At 47.1% G+C, this 21,190-nt stretch overlaps 1 protein-coding gene across 3 annotated transcripts in view; it reads left to right on the forward strand.

Moving 5' to 3' along the window:
- The window catches only part of PLS3 (plastin 3), an 88,661-nt gene that overhangs the window by 23,622 nt on the left and 43,849 nt on the right, over window positions 1-21,190 (forward strand). The window contains exon 1 of one of the 3 annotated variants that reach the window (XM_045029949.1): window positions 4,093-4,110. The exons of the other annotated variants lie outside the window; for them this stretch is intronic. The gene's annotated coding sequence lies outside the window, so the exon portion shown is untranslated. Of the gene's footprint in view, window positions 1-4,092; window positions 4,111-21,190 lie in introns of those variants that run through there. 3 annotated transcript variants of the gene reach the window in all.

Raw genomic sequence — 21,190 nt, forward strand, 5'->3', positions numbered from 1 at the left:
GCTGCTCTCGGTGTCTCAAAGAGCTGTGTTCCTATCTTTTGCCAATCTTCTTGCTGCAGGGATCCCTCTTCGGGATACCAGGGGCATTGACATTCTATTTCCTTAACAAAATCCTCTACATGCCGCAGCGTAACCGCTGGGCAACCGCTCCCCTCAATGAGCTTAAATAATTCCTTAGCATGAGCCTTTTGTGGCACTGATAAATCGCTCCCCATACTCACGAGTGGCTGTTTCCAGCGGGTGCACCTAGACTATTCCAGTCGGATGAGCAGGGGTCCTCGGGATCCGGTGTATCACGTCGGGGTCACCAGATGTTGGGATCAAGGAGACGCGGAGTCAAGAGGTTTGTTAAGCAGGCGTCCCGAGCTCTCTTGAGCTGGGTTTTTATTAGTAATTAGAACAAAGAGCATGAGATCACAGTTACTTGTAACATATTGATTGGTTCACCCATAGCCATCTCCCTTTGTGCAATATATCATAATTGGTGAAGGGGCTACGTGAGCTATTGGAGGGGCTACGTGCGCTATTGCCTAGCCTGTGCTTAATCAATAACCTGAGCATTGCTTTACCTTAAGCCAGGAGTAAATGTAATAAACACGTGTGTGGTTTGCCAGCACAGCATGTTTCACTACAATTAGCATTGCAGTAGTGCCCACGGTTATCAGCTGGGGATCGGGGTCCCACTGAGCTGGATCCTGTGGCAACACAGTAAAAAGAGGCCAGGTTTCAGCAGTAGCCGTGTTAGTCTGTATCAGCAAAAACAACCAGGAGTCCTTGTGGCACCTTAGAGACTAACACATTTATTTGGGCGTAAGCTTTCGAAAGAAATTTGTTAGTTTCTAAGGTGCCACAAGGACTCCTCATTGTTTTTACTGTTCCTAAAATCTGAGTCTGGGTTGTGACAGGACTCAGCCGGTAGGTGCGATGAACAAAGGCGGGAGGAAAAGGAAAGAGTGGCGCCGTGACCATGTTATTGATATAACTTCCACCAGACCACCTCCGGGAAGGCAAATCCCTGGGCCCCGATTTCCATCAATGCTACGGAGTGGAGGGGGAGATCTGGACCCTGGATGTGTTGTTTCATGTCATTAAAGCTCTTGTGACCGAATCTCTAACCCAGACTGCAGCTCATTCTACTTACAATCGCTCTGCGCTGTTTGGCGAGGGACGCCACAGTCCTTTCCTTGGGGAGAATGTTCAGGGGAGGTCCCAGCACAATCTTGCTCCCACCCAGGAATCACACCACCTTGTTGATCCAATTTTGTGCTCAGGATTTCTCCTGGGTGCTTGTAGGCTGACCAGATAACAAGTGGGAAAAATTGGGATGGGGGTGGGGGTAATAGGTGCCTAGATAAGGAAAAGCCCTAAATATCGGGACATCTGGTCACCCTAGGTGCTTGCCACTGCTTAATTAAATCAAGAACTCAGAGAAATGCAGTGCACTTGAATGCACCACCCAGAGTTTGCAAAACTTGCATTGCTGGTGTCCAGCTGGGAAGGTTTTGGAAGTGTTGACCCCTGTAACCTCAGCCCTCCTGGAGAGATGGCATCAAGTTACATCTGCCAGTTGTAGAATGATGTGAAGAAGGCTTATCTCTGCCCTTTCTCCAAAGATCAAAGCTAGCATGGTTGGTGATGTATGTGTACTGGGGTTATGTAAGGCCCTGTTCTGGGGAGGATCTGAAGGAGAAAGGGGGCAGAGGGTTGTGGGAGGAGAGGCCTCACAGGTTAGATAAATATGAGCCCTGACCCTTGTTTGTCCATCACCCATCACATATGAACATCTGGAGATTTTGGTGCGATCTAAAGGTCTTTTCTGACTAGTCCGTAGTCTTTTATCTTCCCACCTGTCAATGCTTCAGCTTCATGATAAAGGCTCTGTCTTGCTTTAGGGGAACCATCAAAAGTTCAGCAGAGGGTAGGAGGGGCAATACCATGCTACGTGTAGAGTACACCATCCTTTGGTACATCAAGTCTTCTGTATAGAATGCACATGAGTTAGCGTTGGCTTTGATGCACACTGGATGCTTTTGACGCACTGTCAGTATACTGATAAAGGGTAAAATGCACAATGGATATTTGAGTTTTATATGTCTGCAAAGCAGAGTTGTGTTCTTCCAGTCGAAATAGGTTTTGTATGCTTTAGAATCTCTTTAATTTCTTAGTTAGAAAACAGGCTTAGTAAAGGTGAAACACAATCCATGAAGTATGTATGAAACTTACTGAGTAGCAAATCTGCTAAGTGAGGGGTCTGGTTTGACTGCAGCCATCTTACACTAAGTCTTTGCCTTCATTTCAAAAAGTGGTTGTTGTTTTTGTTTTTTAACATTGAGAGAGCGAACTTATCACGTATACCCTGTGGAACAAGTCATATATAGCTCTTACCTCAGTGTAGCTTGCTGAAGTCAACCCAAAACCTGCCACCTGGGGTTTGCCACTAATAACTACACCTAGGTAAACTACCTGTGCCTCAATGCTAGTGGAGACCTCGAGATTGAGGTCGCTATGTAAAAACCAGACCTCTTTTCACATTAGCCTTAGTGTTTTAGGAAGGTGGAAGTGGCATAAGCCAATAAATAACATGTTCCTCAAGAGCTGGAGAAATTTTCTAAGGAAATTAAAACTGCAAACTACTCTTAAAATGTATACAACCTACCCTGAAGGACAATCCCTAACTGTTACAGATCTTGAGAGACAGGCCAGTCCTCGCTTGCAGACAGCCCCCCAACCTGAAGCAAATACTCACCAGCAACCACACCCCACACAACAAAAACACTAACCCAGGAACCAATTCCTGTAACAAAGCCCGTTGCCAACTCTTTCCACATATCTAGTCAAGGGACACCATCATAGGACCTAATCACATCAGCCACACCATCAGAGGCTCGTTCACCTGCACATCTACCAATGTGATATATGCCATCATGTGCCAGCAGTGCCCCTCTGCCATGTACATTGGCCAAACCGGACAGTCTCTGCTCAAAAGAAAAAATGGACACAAATCAGACGTCAAGAATAACATTCAAAAACCAGTCGGAGAACACTTCAATCTCCCTGGTCACTCAGTTACAGACCTAAGTCGCAATTCTCCAACAAAAAAACTTCAAAAACAGACTTCAACAAGAAACTGCAGAACTGGAATTAATTTGCAAACTGGACACCATTAAATTAGGCTTGAATAAAGACTGGGAGTGGATGGGTCATTACACAAAGTAAAAACAATTTCCACATGCTAATTTTTCCCCTACTGTTACTCACACCATCTTGTCAGCTGTTTGAAATGAGCCATCCTGATTATCACTACAAAAGTTTTTTTTTCTCCTGCTGATAATAGCCCACCTTACTTGATTAGTCTCATTAGAGTTGGTATGGGAGCTCCCATTTTTTTCATGTTCTGTGTGTGTGTGTGTGTGTGTGTGTATATATATATATATATATCTTCCTACTGTATTTTCCACTGCATGCATCTGATGAGGTGGGTTTTAGCCCATGAAAGCTTATGCCCAAATAAATTTGTTAGTCTCCAAGGTGCCACAAGGACTCCTCGTTCTTTTTGCTGATCCAGACTAACACGGCTATCACTTTGAAACCCTTTAAAATGTTGTGTTTAGACCAAGCTTTAAAAATCAGGCTTCAGGGAAGGGAGTGCGTTAGATCAGAAAGCGAAAGTGCAGTAGGACTAAACACCTCAGGTTCAGGGGAAGCCCTGGAGATGCCTACAGAGGTGTGCAGCCTTAGGGAAGGACAAAAATAAGCCTCATGTTTACTTATTTTCCTGTAGAGTCCTCAGAAACCTGCAGCGGTGTTGGACCAGGAAGTGACCTATAAAATCCTCCTTTGTGCACTGTTACTGCCCCCGGCCTTGTGACTTGGGATTAGCTGACACTGGTACCTAGCTGAGCCCTGTGACACCTCAGCACCCCCTGGGCGAGCTGAGGCACTGATGGAAAGCAGCCTACATTTGGCCGGCAGAGATGTCTTGAACATTTCGGGAACAACTCTACTTCTTGGTGAGAGAGTCCTTGTGCATGTGACAACCACATTGGTGACCCGAGTGGCAATGGTTTGCAGTCTGTACAGGTCACAGGACTGCATGGGGAGGGGAATCTGGTAAGTTAATATTTTAATGTAAAATATCCCAGAGATTCGTGGGCTACTGCTGCTGTGCCGTAACGTGGCCAGCTGAGCACCACGCTGTAAGAGGCAGAGAGAAACCTGACTTCTCTATTCTACAGCGACAGGTTACATGACTGCTAATGTGAACTTAGGGGTAATTTATGAACTAACTCTTGCACGGAATGTGGAAGGCTGGAAGTCATTTCAGTTCTTCCTGGGCCTGAATGCTTTGGACAGTTAACTAATTAACGACATCAAGAGAGCTATGGTGATGGGAGACTCGCAGTCTGACAGATAATGACCTGCATTGTATGTGTGAGCTGGGATAGTTTGAGTCCCATTAAGCGTTTAAAAAAGCGTTCAGAGCGAGCTACCAAACAGCCTGGGGCTCACTACTCCAGAGGGCCATTGTCATAGTGGACTTCCCAGCAGGGACTTAAGAGTTAGATGGAACAATTTTTAGCAGAAACCAGAAAATCTAGTCCTGAGCTAAATAGCTGGAAATGGCTCCAAGATATCTGAGGCATGCGTGCTCATGATTCTGGTTCCTGACTTGACCGTGACCAGTTTGGCTTCAATGAACCAAGAGGCTAGCTACTAGAGGCACTTAAGACTGATGTGGTTGACAGCTGGCTATATAAAATCCAGGGGTTCTTAAGTAGGGTGACCAGATAGCGAGTGTGAAAAATTGAGACGGGGTAATTGGCATCTATATAAGACAAAGCCCCGAATATTGGGACTGTCCCTATAAAATCAGGACATCTAGTCACCCTGTTCTTAACACCTGGAGATACTGATGAGTTCAAAGTCTGCCCTTGTCATAGTGAAGGTGTGGATCCTGCTTGGGGCTATGGTGGGGTTACTTTAGAATTTGCATACAATTTTACAAGTGTGCATTCTGTAAGAATGCTTCCAACAATGGGTCTAGTTACTACTTCTACCTTTTCATTAATAGGTGAAATATTCTGTGTTGGCAGCATTTTCCATCATGTGGAATACCTGCTCACACAACTCCCCTCTACTCACGCTGTGTTAGCGTAAAGATCTCTCCTAGCAAACTGGAGAGAGAGATTCTGTAAGACCGGAGGTCAGGTGATGCCTAATTGCCATTCCTGCTGTAGTCATGAGTCATCGGCAGAGCCACAGCCTGTTCCCTGAATAGCAATCCTGCCTTGTCCATTGCAGCAATTTGCTTTCTGCTTGGTAACTTAATATAGTGCTTCTGCAGTCACTTACTGACCAAACAGTTCCGCGCCGGGTTCTGTTGGAAAAAATAAACAAAACAAAGGCGTGTTTAATGTTAGACAAAATCTGTAAATCTGACTTAAAATGAGGTCTACATTTTAAAGTGCCTGTTAACATTTCAGTGTCTTTATTTCAAAAGTGAATTTGTGCAATGAAAGATACAAGCACAAATGGCTGGTAACTGTGCGGACTTAAGTTGCTGCCGTTCAGATGGCAGAATATCCCTTGTGACAGGGAAAGCTGAACGGCAAGGACAATTTCTTCCTCTCTCCTCAGACCCACACTGGGATACTGAAAAGCCAGTTTTAACTGCTGATTGTATCTGACTGGTTTTAAATGATCACAAATGTCACACTTTTGCTGCATGTCAAAAGAAGACTTTGCTCCTTACACTTATTAAGGAGCACTTGGGTTAACTTGCAGAAGGTGAAGCTCATTCTGTGAAGACCCAGCCTTCTATCTGGGTTCAAAGTGTGAACTGTTGAAGGACTTGTCTACACTGGAACAGCTCCCTGTGTGGACACAGTTTTGGAATTCAGTACAAGTGACTCCTACTCCAGAACTGTGTCCAAGCGAGGAGCTGTTCCAGTCAGTTTCCCCATGTAAACAAGCCTCTACGTTCACCTCCTATGGCTGAGCAGAATAACACCCCTGGTAGTCCAGCAGCTGGCTTGGAGGTGATGATGCAGTGTCCTGAGCAGCAAGATGAGTGGTACTTAGATGAGACGTAGCTGAGCCTAAATCTGCCCATGTCTCTTGTTGGTCTTCCTGTTGCACAGAGAACTCTGGGGAAATAGGTACTCCCTCTTCCTTGCTCAGTGCTTGTCTCTTTAAATCTGCTCCTTTTGCATTTGTCCTTTGTAAACTTCAGCTCCCCCTCCCCCCTTCAGCTCTCCCTCCCTCCAGCAGTGAAGTGCCTTTTCTGAGCAACCAATTTACTGTAATTGCTGTGCTCACTGATTATAGCACAAAGTGCACCTTGCAGGGGAAGTTTGGTTTGGGCTAAAAATACTCCATGCTTAAGTTCTTACTAGCTTCACCTCCCTTTTGATAAGACAAAGCCCCGCTCTGCTTTTCCTCAATCTCCTATTGGTAGAGCAGAGGTGGGGGATTCCCCCAAATTGCTGATGTAGGTCTGGCCCTGTGACCCTGCTCAGATGCCTGTCTAAACCAGTCCCAGTGGGCAGCAAACTCTGAGCACTCTGCAGTTTGGCCTTGCTACGTATATCGTTAGCTGACAACTGCTGCTTGCTGTGAAATCTGCAGAAATGTTGTAAGCAAAAACTGGAGGAGAGACTTCCTCCCCTTGCACATAGGAGCACATCTGAGATTCCGACTGGGTTCTCTGGACAGCGTGATCTCCTCCCCTTTCAATCCCCTCCATTCCATGCTTCTCACCTTACATTTTTGAGATGTAAAAAAGTGGGTGATTCACTCCTAACAGTAAGACATGCTTCCCGCTTATCACCGTCAGGAAATGAGTGGCTATGGAGAGCTTATTCGAGACTCTGCTTACGAAATAGCAAGAAACGAGGTGCCCTCTGCATTGTGTTCAGGTTACACCTTCAGCCTCCTGGAATATCTTGATCACCTCCCCTGAATGAACAGGGGTTTAGCTACTACACCAAACTCTGATATTCAGGGCTAGCGGAGAAGTGGAACGTAGTCCTTAATATCCTTTGTGAGCTGCGGAATCATACCCCAGTATGTAACCTTTGTTAACGGCAAATACACAAACTTCTAGCCCCTGTGATTGTGAATAAATCCTTGAATGCGCTATGATGGTGTCTTCCTGGTGCAGGCAGCCTGAAACAATAGCTCTGAGAGGTGTTAACTCTGAAACCTCAAGAGGGCAACTGCAAAAGTTAAGCTTGGTGTTCCACCCGCTCCCAAGCTGTCAAACTCTTCCTACACCTTTTATGTTGATATAAAATTAGGCAGTATGTCCACAACTGACTCTGTGGGTGGGGGAGGAAGAGAGGAGCGACGTGAAATGGAATTTGATATGAAAAGATCATAGAGGAGAGGACACTGTTTGAGGTTTTTAATGGAATTCAGTTTGTAAATGAAGCTGCCACCGAAGCCAGCTGGCCGTGCTCCAGAACCCTGGGCTGGCTTGGTGTGCACGACACAGGACTCTGGTGACAGTTTGTCCTGAATTGTTTGCGGCTCTGCATGGATCCCAGTCAAAGTCAATAATAGGTGGGTGGAGAGACGACAAGCATTAGTTGCCAAAACCCTGCCAACCAGACCTTTGGCACGTTCTGCCAGACGAAGGAGTGGGTAGTACACGTGGTCCTGTTCCTGAGTTCCAGCCTCTGACCTGCTCTTCCCTGGCCACTGGTTCTCTGTCTAGTAGGGCCATTTGTTTTTTCTTGAGAACCTAACTACACCTACCAGCCTGTGAATGGCCCATGATCCTGAACGTGAGAAGCCTTTAATGGAGCAGGGCAGACGGCCTTGTTTTTGCTGGGTGAACGATGCTTTAAGCTCTGACGTTAGGGCAGGGACCCAAGGGCAAGTTGATGGCGACTGGAGTGGCACAACAGCCACCTTCCTCCCCCCCCCCCCGAGATTTGTGTGTGTATGACCCTGAAATTTCTGGAGGAGCCGCACCTCCTTCAAGCTCTGTTTGCGCTGCTTCAGTGGCACAAACGGGCTTCATGCAGCAGCTAACTAGCCTCCTCTAGGGCAGAGCCTAACCTGGCTTGGGGGGGCGCCCTGGTATGTGTGTCAGGTGTCGGTTGGGAGCCAGGCCACTGATCCTGGTTAGCAGAGTGTTATTTTCAAGACTCTTGTCAGTCAGTGTAAGTTAGAGCAGTCCCAAGGCTGCTCTAAACTGTGCAGGTGGCCAGTTTGGCCCCAGCAGCCTGCCAAGGTTGGGAGGAGGAATGTGGAGTGATGCCACCAGTGCCTCCTTCCCTGGAGGCCTCTGGCCCTGCTCTAGTGCTCCTGGGGATTTGTGAATATTGACATCCATGACAAAACTCGTTAATCCTTTTGATACAAACTTTGCTCCAGTCTCCAGCCTTACCCCAACAGGTCCTGGCTTCCTGCACCTGGCCCTGCAGGTAGCTGTGCAGCTCCCCATGGTTACAGGAATAACCAGCTTCCCCTTGTCTGGAGCCTGCGGGTCACTGGAATGGGGGTCCTACTCCCTAACCTGGACACTTGAAGAACCTTGTAGGACTTTCACCCAGCTGTAACCCAGGGTAACTGGTTGCTTTCCAGTGGGTGCGTTCGCCCAGCTTCCCTCTGACAGGTGTGTTGAGCTCTGAGGAAAGAGGGGGCAAGTTGTTACATGGAATCTCATGCTTTGGACTTTCCCCTCTCCCACGTGTGACCACATTGTGCCTACGGCAGCTGCAGCTGCTGCTTACGTGGCTGGGTTTGTAGGGGAGTGTCGAACATGCATTTTGTTGCCTTTAAAATGAAATTTAGCAGCTGGAAACAAGGCGAGCGATTGCTGTGTAACCAGCAAGTCCTCTGGGGGCTGCTCCTCAGCATCCTCTGAACTGAAAGTCCTGCTTTCTCTGCTTCTGACCGGTATGAGTTGTTGGTTTGGGCATCATGCCTCCAAAGGCTTTTAAAGAAGTCGATAGCTCCTCTTTCTTCTACCTTGCCTTTCCGGATTAAAAACCAAGCCCTCCTGGGGTTTTCTAAATGCTGGATGAATTAGTTCCCTGGCTCAGATTTGGCTTCAGTGCTTGTAATTTAAACCTCTCGGGGATTTCTGTCCGCCTTTAGGATGGTCTGGCTGGCTCTTACAGGAGCAGGTACGGTCAGTCTGTCTGTCCAGTTGCTGCTGGACAGTATCTGGGCACCTAGTGGATTGAGAGCATTGCAGGGAGCCAGGAATTTCTTAGGGCTTGTCTACACTGGCACTTTACAGCGCTGCAGCTTTCCCGCTCAGGGGTGTGAAACCAGCACAGCAAGTTTCAGCGCCGTAAAGCGCCAGTGTGGACAGTGCACCAGCGCTGGGAGCTACGCCCCTCGTGGAGGTGGGTTTTTTAGAGCGCTGCGAGAGCTCTCTCCTCGTGCTGCGCTGTGACCACACAAGGCACGGGCAGCGCTTTCATGTTGCCAGTGAAGACACGCCCTTCGTTCTAATCCCCGGTTCTTGACTAAATTGTTCTTTGGCCTTGAGCAAATCTCTTAACTGCTCTGCCTGAGTTTCCCTATGTCTAAAATTTACTTCATTTAGGGAGGGTGTGGCACTGTTAACATTAAGAGTAGTTGCACTGTGTGAAATAAGTAATTTGTCAGAAGTGAATGTGACAGTTCAGAGATTAACTGGCGTGTGTGTGTGTGTGTGTGTGTAACTGGTATGTCTTAGTATCACTGGCATCTATCTCAGATAAGCATGATTGTTCTGTCTTATTGACAAATGGATTTGCTTCCCAGTAATACTCCATATGGAGAGCGAGACTTGTCTAAAATACACTCTCTGCGTGTGCAAACACCTCCGCTTTGGGTAGCGAGCTACAGAATTTGGAGAATGGTTTTAATTACAAAATTGACAACATCCTAATTTCAGAGTCACTTCAGACACATTCTGTAAATCTCCCTGAAAGGCTCTTTTTCCCCTCTTGAGATCATATATTGAGTGGGCTGTAAGATTTCTATTGTGCAAGAACAGGAGAAACCAGATCTGACCAGGCATGCCCTAGGAAGTGAAGTGGGAGTGTTCCTGAAACTGTCTACTCCACTGGCTCCCAGAGATGCTCTGGCTCCAGGGTGTGGCTCAGAGCATGACTTTGGGATGACTAGCACTGGCTTCAATGCTGGCTGAGGTTTTCGAGCGGAATTGCACATGCGTTGACAGTACTGGATTCAGAGAGGTTTAGAGAGCTAACTGCTTCTCAAGGTACAGGACCACTAGTTAACACTTAGCCTCCCTCTTTATACTCATGTCTTTACAGCTCTGTGAAGAGATAAGGGGTGTATTGTGTTATGCACTGATGGTACATTCAAAGCTTGCTCTCTACGGCAGTGAAGCGCTGGCAGCTGACAATGGGAATCGCATAGGCAGTAGCACTGCAAGCTTCCTTGTCTTGCTAATGCTCAGCTTTCAAAGGCGCCATCGTGCTGGTCTGAACCAGATTCAGACGGTCTAGGTACAGGGGAGAAGGAAGAATTACATTATTGAGGATCCAGCAAACTCAGAAGCTGTAGGGTGTTTGGGTTTGGCTGTGCCTGCTTCATCCCTGCTTCTGTCTCAAGCCCTTTCCCCCACACGAGCTGCTGCTGGTGTAGCCAGAGGAGGAGATTGGAAGAAGCTGGTATTCAAGTGCTCAGTAGCCCCTTTGACCTTTGTCTGGAGAGTGAAGATGCTGGTACTTAGAGTTCAGAGCTTGTCTTGGGAGCATGCAAATAAGTCAGGAAATCCAGAGTTTAGTTGTACAGAGAGAACTTATAAAGGACACCACGTGATACCAAGAGACTTTGTAATGTCTGAAAGCCCATGTGGTAAATCTGCAGTATCTCAGTCTTGCTGTCATTTGCAACTCACTTGCAAAGAACCTAGAGAAAACAGTTCAGGCTAGTGACCTTCTGTAAGTTTCTTCTTTCTTGTTGCATGTTTGTAAACTGAAATTTTAATTATGGTCTGGGACCCAGTTACACTTCTGGGATAGAGCCACCAGGTAAGGACTAGATGTCATAGGTAATAAGTTGTATTACTGAAGGAAAATCCTGCCGAGAACAGCATGCATAGTGTACGTGGTGACATGAATGGAGATAATTCCTAAGGGACACCTGCACCTTAGCAGTGAGGCTTGCTGTCAGGTTGGGCAGAAGGCTGGGGGAATAAGGATTATCTTTTTAAAACAAAAATAAAAAATGAATCTTATTTAGTGTCTTAAGTAGTTTTGCCTAGACTAGCTATTTTGTTCTATGTAGCACACTTCCTACCTGCACGTAGTGCTCTCAAAAAGTTCAGGGTCGACACAGTTATCTCCTGAACCTCCTTTTTCAAGGAAAAGGACAGGACTACTGTGTACTTCCTCAGGCAACCAGTTACACCAGCCTATGCTATCCACTCCTGTACCCGATGTAGAATGCATGGCTGGGGTGTCCTTATATGCCCTGTTTCTTCCAGTTCGTGGAAGTTAGAGCAGCCTTTAGACTGTTCTAACGTGCATAGTGGGACTGCCCTGGTGCACAGCCAACCCAAGATCAAGGGAGCACAAAAGGTAGATTTAAAGTCACCTTTGTATTTCTCTCGCTCTCTTCCTGACTTGTGCTGTGTGCTCCTCAGCTGCAGTTGAGACCAGATCACTCATTTTCCTGGCCGAAGTATTTTTGTTAATAAAATGCAATGAAAATTTGTTGGCAAGAGTATTTTAATCTTCAGAATGACCACTGATTCTTTAACACTCTAAATTCTTCAGTCACCTGAGAGTTTTATTCAGGTGGAGTAATCTCCCCTGCTAGCATGAAGCGGGGGTGGGGATGGCTGGCCCTCTAAAACAGGGGCTTAATAAAAGCTATTTCTTAACATGAATAGCATATACAGCCTGCCTCACTTAACCTTGATGGTGGTTGTATTTCTGTGCATCAAGTCAGAGATCAAGTCAATGTAATAAAAAATGCTTGCTTGGTAACTTGCCTTTTGCTTGTGATGTCTGATGTGGAGCCTGTCGATAGAGTTATAGGACAGACAGCGTGGGTTTGTTCTTTAAAAGTAGCTGGACTTTTTATTTATATAGTTATTACAGAGTACACAGGCCAGTTTTGAACTGTGTACACTTGTAAGGGTCTGGAGAAGCAGCGGTAGAAGTGGCTGTTGTGGATGTGGGAGAAATGTGCAGCTTTTTTTGGTAAATGTTTTGCAGCGTAATGCTAGCTTCCCGGGAAGAATATTTTAAGTTGTAGCATTCCGTCAGCATATTCTCATTTGCTGGCAGGAAGTGTTGTAACTTGCTGTTTAGAATTGCAATTGTAAGAGGAATGCTGGATTTCCAGATTAACTTTCTGGGCGTGGGTCTGGGTGAAGGTGCCATTAGTCCTGGGACTATGCAAGGGAGCAGGGTTGCTCTCCTCTCAGAACAGGAGGAGGAAAGGTAAGGATGTCTCATTCTGTGAGCCAGCATTATAACCTCAGCTTAATTTTACTACATTTCCTGGTAGCCCTGGATGCTGGTAGTTCGTATATGAATTTGTGCATGCTTGAGAGAGAGACCGTTCCCTTATTTTTTGTAGTAGCTTCTGATGCTGTAGCCCGATATGCAAAGCGAGTAGCTTTAGCTGAAGCAAACCAAATCCTGCTGAACATGGTTTTCATCTGTGCTCCTGATCAAATGTCACTGTTTGTTAGCTGTAAAAAGAGCAGGAGGACTTGTGGCACTTTAGAGACTAACATTTATTTGAGCATAAGCTTTCGTGGGCTACAGCTCACTTCATCATGGGCTGTAGCCCATGAAAGCTTATGCTCAAATAAATGTGTTCGTCTCTAAGGTGCCACAAGTCCTCCTGCTTTTTTTTGTGACTACAGACTCACACGGCTGCTGCTCAGAAACCTATGTTAGCTGTGGCTCTCGTTTGTTCGGAGTGCTTGGATGTAAATATAATTCAGTCTTCGTTAGCTGTCTTTGTTAGAGAGTGAAGCGACGTGACATATGGTAACTCTCTCTTTTTTTAAAAACTAGCTGGACTGTGGTCCTCCCTTCCCCACTCCCCCGCAAGCACTTACTATAGTTTAATCATTTCAATGGCTGTCTGTAGTGTTTTAAATGCTAGTACCGTTTCAGCTTGCATTCCGCTGTAACTTGCTGAAAGGTGCTAAACATTTAGCGCTGGTAGCGCTATGCATCTGCTTCCGTGTATGAAGGATCCAAGCATGAAGAACAAGTTTTGAGGGAGTATCTGGCTCTGGAGTCCAAATGCTCTTTTCAGAGGATTCCAGCAAACTGGAGTCAGTACCCCTCTGATCATTTGTTTAAATACACATGGCTGGCATGATCTGAAACAGTGCTGCTGTGAATGGAAGGCATCTGGCCTTGTAGGTTAGGAAGTGTTGATGGCTGAGGCTGAAATACACTAATCTTCCATAAGAAGTTTCATAGTGAAAAGTAGCCCTGTGGCTTATTTGAAAGCCATAATACACTAATTATAAATCCTTAAACAGAAGCTGTCACGTTGAGTAATGGTGCCATTTTCACTAATAGACTTTTTCAGATACTGAGTACTAGACTGAGGTGGTTTATTGTTTATGCTGATGAACGTTAAAACTTAGATCTGAAAATATTATTTGTCCAGTAGAATAAGTTGTTGTCATCAGTTGATGCACTTAATAGAAAGCACAAGAGTTATTCTCTAAGGCAGCCTATCAAACTGAATTTTGTATGGCTTCTTCACACATTAATTGTACAGAATGAAATACCTTGGTGTATCATTTAATCTAAAACTGGCTTTAGGACCTGAGATTACATCTTGCAAAGAGGGTCTTACATTAAAAAGTTGATCTCAATGGTAGGTGAAGTTCAGTGTATTCAGACTAGAAAAAAGGCAGTTTTACCAGTGAGGGTGACTGACCATTGGACAACTTACCTGCAAATGCCGTGGATGAGGCTTTTAAAGTCAGAGCAGCTCTCTCCGAGGCATGCGGCCGGAAGTTATGGGTTTGATGCAGCAATCCCTGAGTGAAATTCTCTGGCTTGTTATATAGGAGGTTAGACTAGGTCATAATGGTTCCTTCTGGCCTTAATATCCATTAACTTCTGGTGAATATCACAAAGGTTCATCGCTGCCTCTTCTCTGCGGCAGCAGAGCTCGACTGATCTTGCCTTGGGCATGACTGTATTGGCAAGTGTATTCCCTTGGCTCCATGTACCTTTCCTCCTTTGTAATTAATTTACTCTAGGGAGGAGAGTGGAATGCCCTGCTGTCTGCAAGGAAAACTTAATTTCACTACACCAGATACAAATTTAATTTCACAAAGGTTTGCAATCTTTTTGGGAGGGAAAGGCTGGCAGAGTTTTCTGCTATTCGGTACTTCAGTCTAACCTTAGTATAATTTTTATCTGCTTCTGTTAAAGATTCTGTCTCCTCCTTAATAGCCTCTCTACAGTAAAGGAGCATCCTTGCTCCCCAGCCACTAATCTTGAGAGGATTATGAAGTGCTCAGTTTTTTTTTTTCTAGAAGAACCATCCTAGGAAACTCTTCAATGCAGGGCAAGAAGTTATTTTCCTTTTGCTTTCTTTAGTTCTTTCTAGTACCAAGGGGAGAAAATTCTTTCTATTGGCTGAATGGTCTCTCTCCCCTCAAAATCAAGTTCTTGCTTTCCTCCCATATCTAATCTATGCCATCTTGATCATCAACTGAAATTCTTCTTAAACCCCTGAAAATACAGTAAGTTCTTGGCCATGATAATGGTCTCTTGGGTTTCAGAGTGGCTTGTTGCTAGTTCAGGAATGTATTTGTTGTTCGGTGTTTTTCCGTTAAAATGTATTATTTGTAATCTGCATAGTGAGTACAAATCTCTGATGTGGGGGCATTTCGTTCCTGGCTTCACAATGTGAAGACTGCTTCTGTTTGACTCTCAAATTGATCAGAAAACTGCTTGGAGAGTGTTCCTGTATTTTTGGAAAAGGGTCACACAAATGGAGGCGTGAAAGCAGTTGCTGAAACTTGCTTTAGTCCAGGGGTTCTCAAACTGGGGGTCGGGACCCCTCAGGGGGTCACGAGGTTATTACATGGGGAGTCGTGAGCTGTCAGCCTCCACCCCAAACCCTGCTTTGCCTCCAGCATTTATAATGGTGTTAAATTAAAAACACTTTTCTATATATTTATAAGGGGAGGGGGGTCGCACTCAGAGACTTGGTGTGTGAAAGGGGTCACCAGTACAAAAGTTTGAGAGCCACTGCTTTAGTCTAACTCCTTTACGGGTCGGGAATGGAACAACACTCAGTTATGACTGAAATAAGCTTGTTTGCAGGGACGGGGTCTATATGTAATACGCCTGAGGGCTTGTGTATGTGGTGCCACAGTGAGCTCAACCAGGCTGAGTGCTCTGGAGAGAGCACAACACGTTCGAGCTGGTAGCCCTGTCTAGACCCTGCGCCTGGCACAACCTGGAAGATGCCTAGTACACAATAACATAGTCCTGTGGGATCGCTGCATAGGGAGAACATGGGCCAAAGTACGGATAAATACAATCAAGACCTCTTGGGTTCAACCCGTTGTGTTGGCACGTGAGCATAACTCGCATGCTGGTCAGTTCCCCACTGTGCCCCGTTCAGAAGATATGAGTTATAGGCCCCAGTTCTGGGGGTGGGTTGGGGAGGCAGTGTCGTCTCATCCCTGAGTTCCCTGTACACCAGTGGTCCCCAACCTTTTTCGTCTGGCGGGCACCAGATGACGAGCCATGGAGGACCGTGGCGGCGGACGAGCATCTGCCGAAATGCCGCCTACAAGCGGCAACGTCAATAGGTGTCGCTGCCGACAAGCAGCGTCATCCAGAGGGGTCGCCGCCAAAATACTGCCGAAAATCAGTGGCATTTCGGCGGCGACGCCTCTGGATGCTGCTGCTTGTCGACGGCATTTCGGCTGATGCTCATCTGCTGGCCAGTAAGCGGGCACCCTTAGATGCCCAGCAAGCGCCATGGTGCCCGCGGGCACCACGTTGGGGACCCCTGCTGTACCCTGAATGCTGGCCAGGTCAAGCTGGGGAATCTCCAGGGAAGAGCAGCTGCTTGGAACCCAAAGGGTCCAGAGATGCTTAGGATCTGATGCGGAGGGGCCAGTGGCGTCTGGAAGGAGGCAGTGTAGCCTGACTCACCTTTGTCAAGGAGGGAAGTGCCTGTATCACATAGCACGGGAGGCCCTGCTGTGCTGGGTGTTCTCTGTACACTTAGTCACAGAGGCTTCCTGCTCTGAACGGTTTCCATTCCAGACAGATGCTGGGAGGAAGGAAACACTCTGCCCAGAGAGGGAGACTCAGATTTGCCTAAGGTGCCATAGTGAGTCTATGCTAGAGCCAGCGCCTGCTGAATACCAGCACCTTAACGACAAGAGCACTCGCTTGAGAAAGGAGCTGAAACCTGGTGAGATCAGGTGTTATAAATTCCAGACAGAAGCAACTGTTTGTCTTCCCACAATGCACACAGCTATGGGAGATGTCTTGAAATGAGCACCTGCTCCTTGCAGCACGTGAAGCAATTAGTTGCAATGTCACGAGTTCAGTTAACAGGGAGGACTGCCGCCATATTTTCAAAGTTGATGTGAATGTCTTATTGTAATCCAGGTGTAAAGGAAACCGATTTAGCAGGTTTTGTTTTTCTGATGGCCCATGCATTAAGGCTGGAGTGGCTGCTTTGCTATGATACAGATGTTAGCTAAACTATAATGTTTCAGAAATAGTTGACAAGCAGGTCCCTTAAGATTGAATTAGAGCAATAGTTGAACTGGTTTCTGCTGCATGCTGTACAGATTCTGAATACTTCGTTTATAACTATGTTTTTGGAATATGATCATCCTACCACTTAAGACAGATTTATTTACAGTTAGCAAACGATAATCTTCACCTGTTCTGCTCCATCTTCCCCAGCTATTACATGGAAGCGGCTCTCTCCCTTTCGAGGTAGCACTGTCCTTAGCCGCTCAGTCCGTAACCCTTTTCTTTATTACTCCCCGGTGTAGGTGTTCTCTCTGGGGGCTTGCCCACACTACAGGTCATGTCAGTAAAATCTGTGTCGCTCAGCAGTGTGACTAAGCCGCCCCGAGTGATGTACGTTGCACGGAGCTAAGCACTGCTGCAGGCGTGGGGTCATTCTGCCGACAGAGCTCTCTTGTCAGCACAGAGCGTCTTCACCAGCTGTGCTCTAGTGCCGCTGCGGCGCAGCCCTAGCTCGCCTGCGGGGCGTGTGGCCCCTGCTTCTGTCTCCCCACTTCCCGGCCTCGTCCCCTTTTGTCCACATGGATTTCTGTCCCCTGGTCCAGGCTGGTCTCTGGGTTTAACTTTTGTCAAGGGGTTATCCTGAGCCTTACGAACCAAGGCTGTACCGGTTCCTGCATAGCCAGCGTCCACCGCATCTCTAGTGCTCTCCTCTCCCTCTGGCAGCAGTGCTGGAAAATTATCTGCACGCTGTCACCGGAGACACCTGCTGGTAGGAAACGAAGGGAGCCTTTACTGGGTGGCCGAATCACCAAGGGCTTGGCTGGCAATCTGGGTCTGGCCGTCCCGAGGACTGAGTCTAAGAGAAGCAGCCAGAGTCATTTCGCCTTTGAGGATCCCCCACCTGACAGTGCTTCATCGTCTCCTCTCTCCCCAGGAAGGGCCCGAGGTGGGGTGGTGCCACATCTGTAAGGCAGCTGGACATGAGGTAATCCTGGGACACGGATCTGTAGCCCCACCCTTCGTCTTTGAACAACTGCTGCTTACCCCCAGGTGCAGCCTCCTTTCTCTGTGTGCCGGGTGAATTCCCCCAGGAGAGTTTCTGCTACTCCCCTTTTGGAGTGAGCAATGTCCTGTCCCACATTGTGTGTTGGAGGCAGAGCACACAGCACTGAGCAGCCTTGGCTGTGGCTGCGCTGCCGCGGGAAGCCAACCTACGCTACGCTACGCTACGCAACTACAGCTAGGTGAATAACGTAGCTGGAGGCTGTGTCTGCACTGCCGCGGGAAGCCGACCTACGCTACGCAACTACAGCTAGGTGAATAACGTAGCTGGAGTCGACGTAACCTTTGGCCAAGTTACCGTGGGGTCGATGGCAGAAACCCTCTCGTCGACTTACCTTACTTTTCCCATCTGGGGTAGAGTACAGGGGTCGACTGGAGTCCATTTGGCGGGTCTTTAGTAGACCCACTAAATCGACCGTTGGTGGATCGATCTCAGAGCATCGATCCCGATCCCAGCTATAGTGTAGACATAACTCTCTTATCTCCTTAACCTCACTCTGTGTTCCATCTCTGCCAGCCAGATAAATAGCTGCTGTGAAGCTACAGATTGCATGCAGCAGGCATGACTGATCTCTCCTCCGACTTCCCTGCCACTGACAACAGCACAGTGAGGATACTAGGGTCTGTGGTTACATTCCCAGTAGTAACTGTGCTTTTAACGTCAGGTTTATTAACTACTTAGTTGCACAGGTTGGGATTTCCTGCTAATGCTAAATGTCTCTGTGCCTAATGGCTTGAGTTTCAGTCTCCAGCACCAGCCCCAAGCTTGCTGATTGTGTAGCCAGTGGATATAGCGGTGTGTTGGTAAGGCTTGCTTGGGTCAGAGAAATCTTTGAGTAGTTCCTAGAATAAGTGGTGGTAAGTCTGCCTCCAGCCTGGGTTTTCTCCAAGACAGCATGGAGAAGCCAACGCTCCTTCTCAACCAGCTCCCCAAAGTGAGGGTTCTGGACTTACCAAATCAACTTTTTGTTTTTTATCTCCTGGGGATAAGTTTGAGTGTGGGGAGTTCCCAGGAACATCTGAAAAAAACCTGTTTGCAACTCACACCCAGGAGGGCTTGGGGGATTCCACCCTTTGGTCTCCCTCCCTCCATCTCACACAGCCCCAAACAAATCCTTGTTCTTGAAGGAGCCCCAGGGCATCCATGCCAACACTGCAGAAATCTCTCCCGGAAGCTATCGGAGGCAAAGCAAGCTCTGGTAGAAACATCCCAGCAAGAGAGGTATTTCCATAATCCCCGGCTGCTGCGGGAAGGAGTGTCCGTATGGTGGAACTCCTGCAGTGCTCTGTCCCACAGTGACACGTCTCCAAATCCTGCCTTGATCCCCTGGCAGGGCTTGCAGCGACCAACTCCAAACTGTATTTCAACGCCCCTGATGAATTTGGCAGCTCCCCGGATATTGGAAGCTAGCGCTGTAGTGACGGGAGCAAAATCTCTTCCAGTCTACACCCAAACCAGCGGAGCAGCAATCTCTGCCTCTCTCGGCGTGCTTGTCTTCAGTTGTTTGCCAGCTCCACCCAGGCAGGGGTCATGGAAACGGTGACAGTTGTCAACATACCCTAGGCCACCTGATTGGATTTGATTCTCCTCTGGATGCTCCCTGACCATGTGTCCCACTCCACTCTCACCTGTTTGCCTCCTGTTACGTCTACACTGCAGTAAAAGAGCTGCGGCATGGTGTGGCGTGGCAGGCCTGGTCGGCTGACTTGGGCTGTGGCTCTGGGGCTAGACGCTTGGGCAGGAGCCCGGGATCTGAAGCCCCATGACCTGGGCTCCAGCCCGCGCGCTGCTATCTTTAGCACTGCAGTCCAAGCCCTGTGAGCACGCTCAGACTGGTGCGGGGTGTTTTATTGCAGGGTAGGCATATCTGTGGAGAGCTCTGGGGGTCCCTGCCTATCTGGCTGGAGACAAAAGCTCAGTGTAAACAAATCAAAGTACTTTTATTCCCATTGTGAGAGCACTTCCTGGTTCCAGGAAGCAGGAAAATTGGGAGTGGGTGAAGGGGGAGGGACAAACAATGGGATTTTTTAAAAGTTTCTAAATTGTCCCATAAACCAAGTTCTAATTGACATTAAATCTGAATTCATCATCAGAGCCACTGCAGAAACAGGGAGTGGTGGATTAAAAAAATAAGAGTAAGCGTGGAATTCAATTTAGAGGTGGTTCAGCATCTTCAGAAGAAACTTCAAATGGCCCCGTGCTGCTGAGCAGCAGAACTTCTCCGAGGTCCGTTCTGGCCTTGGGTCCTGTCATGAGTGCTCTGTTGTTCCCTTCCTTAATGGGCCCTGGGGAAAACAGGACTGCACTGGCCGCAAGATGCTCGCAATAGCTAGGTGTTGGAAGGAGGATACTTTTAGCAGTAAACATTGATTTCACTGAACACACAGCTACGCACACACATACACGAAAAAACAGTCCCACTGATAGCGATTTTACAGACGGGCAAAGTAAGAGCCGTGCTGCTTGGGAACATCGAGTGTGATATAAGGGCATACACTAGCTGTATTTTGACATGTGATGTTAACAGATTGTGTTTTAATGGTTTTAAAGCTTTAACTAATGGACCCCTCCCCAATTTCCTGCAACTATGAAAATGGAAATAGATAAGGCTGAAATAAACATTGATGTCCATCAATTATTAAAAAAAAAAAATGGAACACTTCCAGCTGTAATTAGTGCTGGTAGAAAACATCAGAAATGAGGGTAACTCTAATAAAATCTCCTGCTTCAGAGCTCTGGCCAGTTGCCTGCAGGAGTCAGGAAGGAAGGTCTCTCCCTGATGCACAGTTGGGTACATGCATTTGGATTTTCTCACCTTCCTCTGAAGCATCAGAGATTGGCCACAGGTGGAGATGGGCTACAAGGTGGGTAGGTCAGTGCTCTGAAGCAGTACAGAAATTCCTTTCTAGATGCCCAAAAGGTGTCTTGCTCACATGCTCAGGGACATACCAAGTGGGGGCCTGCAGGGATCAGTTCTGGGTCCAGTTCTGTTAAATATATTTATCAGTGATTTAGATAATGGCATAGAGAGGATGCTTATAAAGCTTGTGGATGATACCAAGCTGGGAGGGGTTGCAAGTGCTTTGGAGGATAGGATTAAAGTACAAAATGATCTGGACAAACTGGAGAAATGGTCTGAAGTAAATAGGATGAAATTCAATAGGACAATTGCAAAGTACTCCACTTGGGAAGGAACAATCAGTTGCACACACACACAATGGGCAATGACTGCCTAGGAAGGAGCACTGCGGAAAGGGAGCTGGGGGTCAGAGTGGACCACAAGCTAAATATGAATCAACAGTGTGACACTGTTGCAAAAAAAAGCGAATGTAATTCTGGGAGGTATTGGCAGGAGTGTTGTAAGCAAGACGCGAGAAGTAATTCTTCCACTCGACTCTGCGCTGATTAGGCCTCAGCTGGAGTAATC

This window comes from Mauremys mutica, chromosome 9, assembly GCF_020497125.1.
Source record: "Mauremys mutica isolate MM-2020 ecotype Southern chromosome 9, ASM2049712v1, whole genome shotgun sequence".
Taxonomy (NCBI): Eukaryota; Metazoa; Chordata; order Testudines; family Geoemydidae; genus Mauremys; species Mauremys mutica.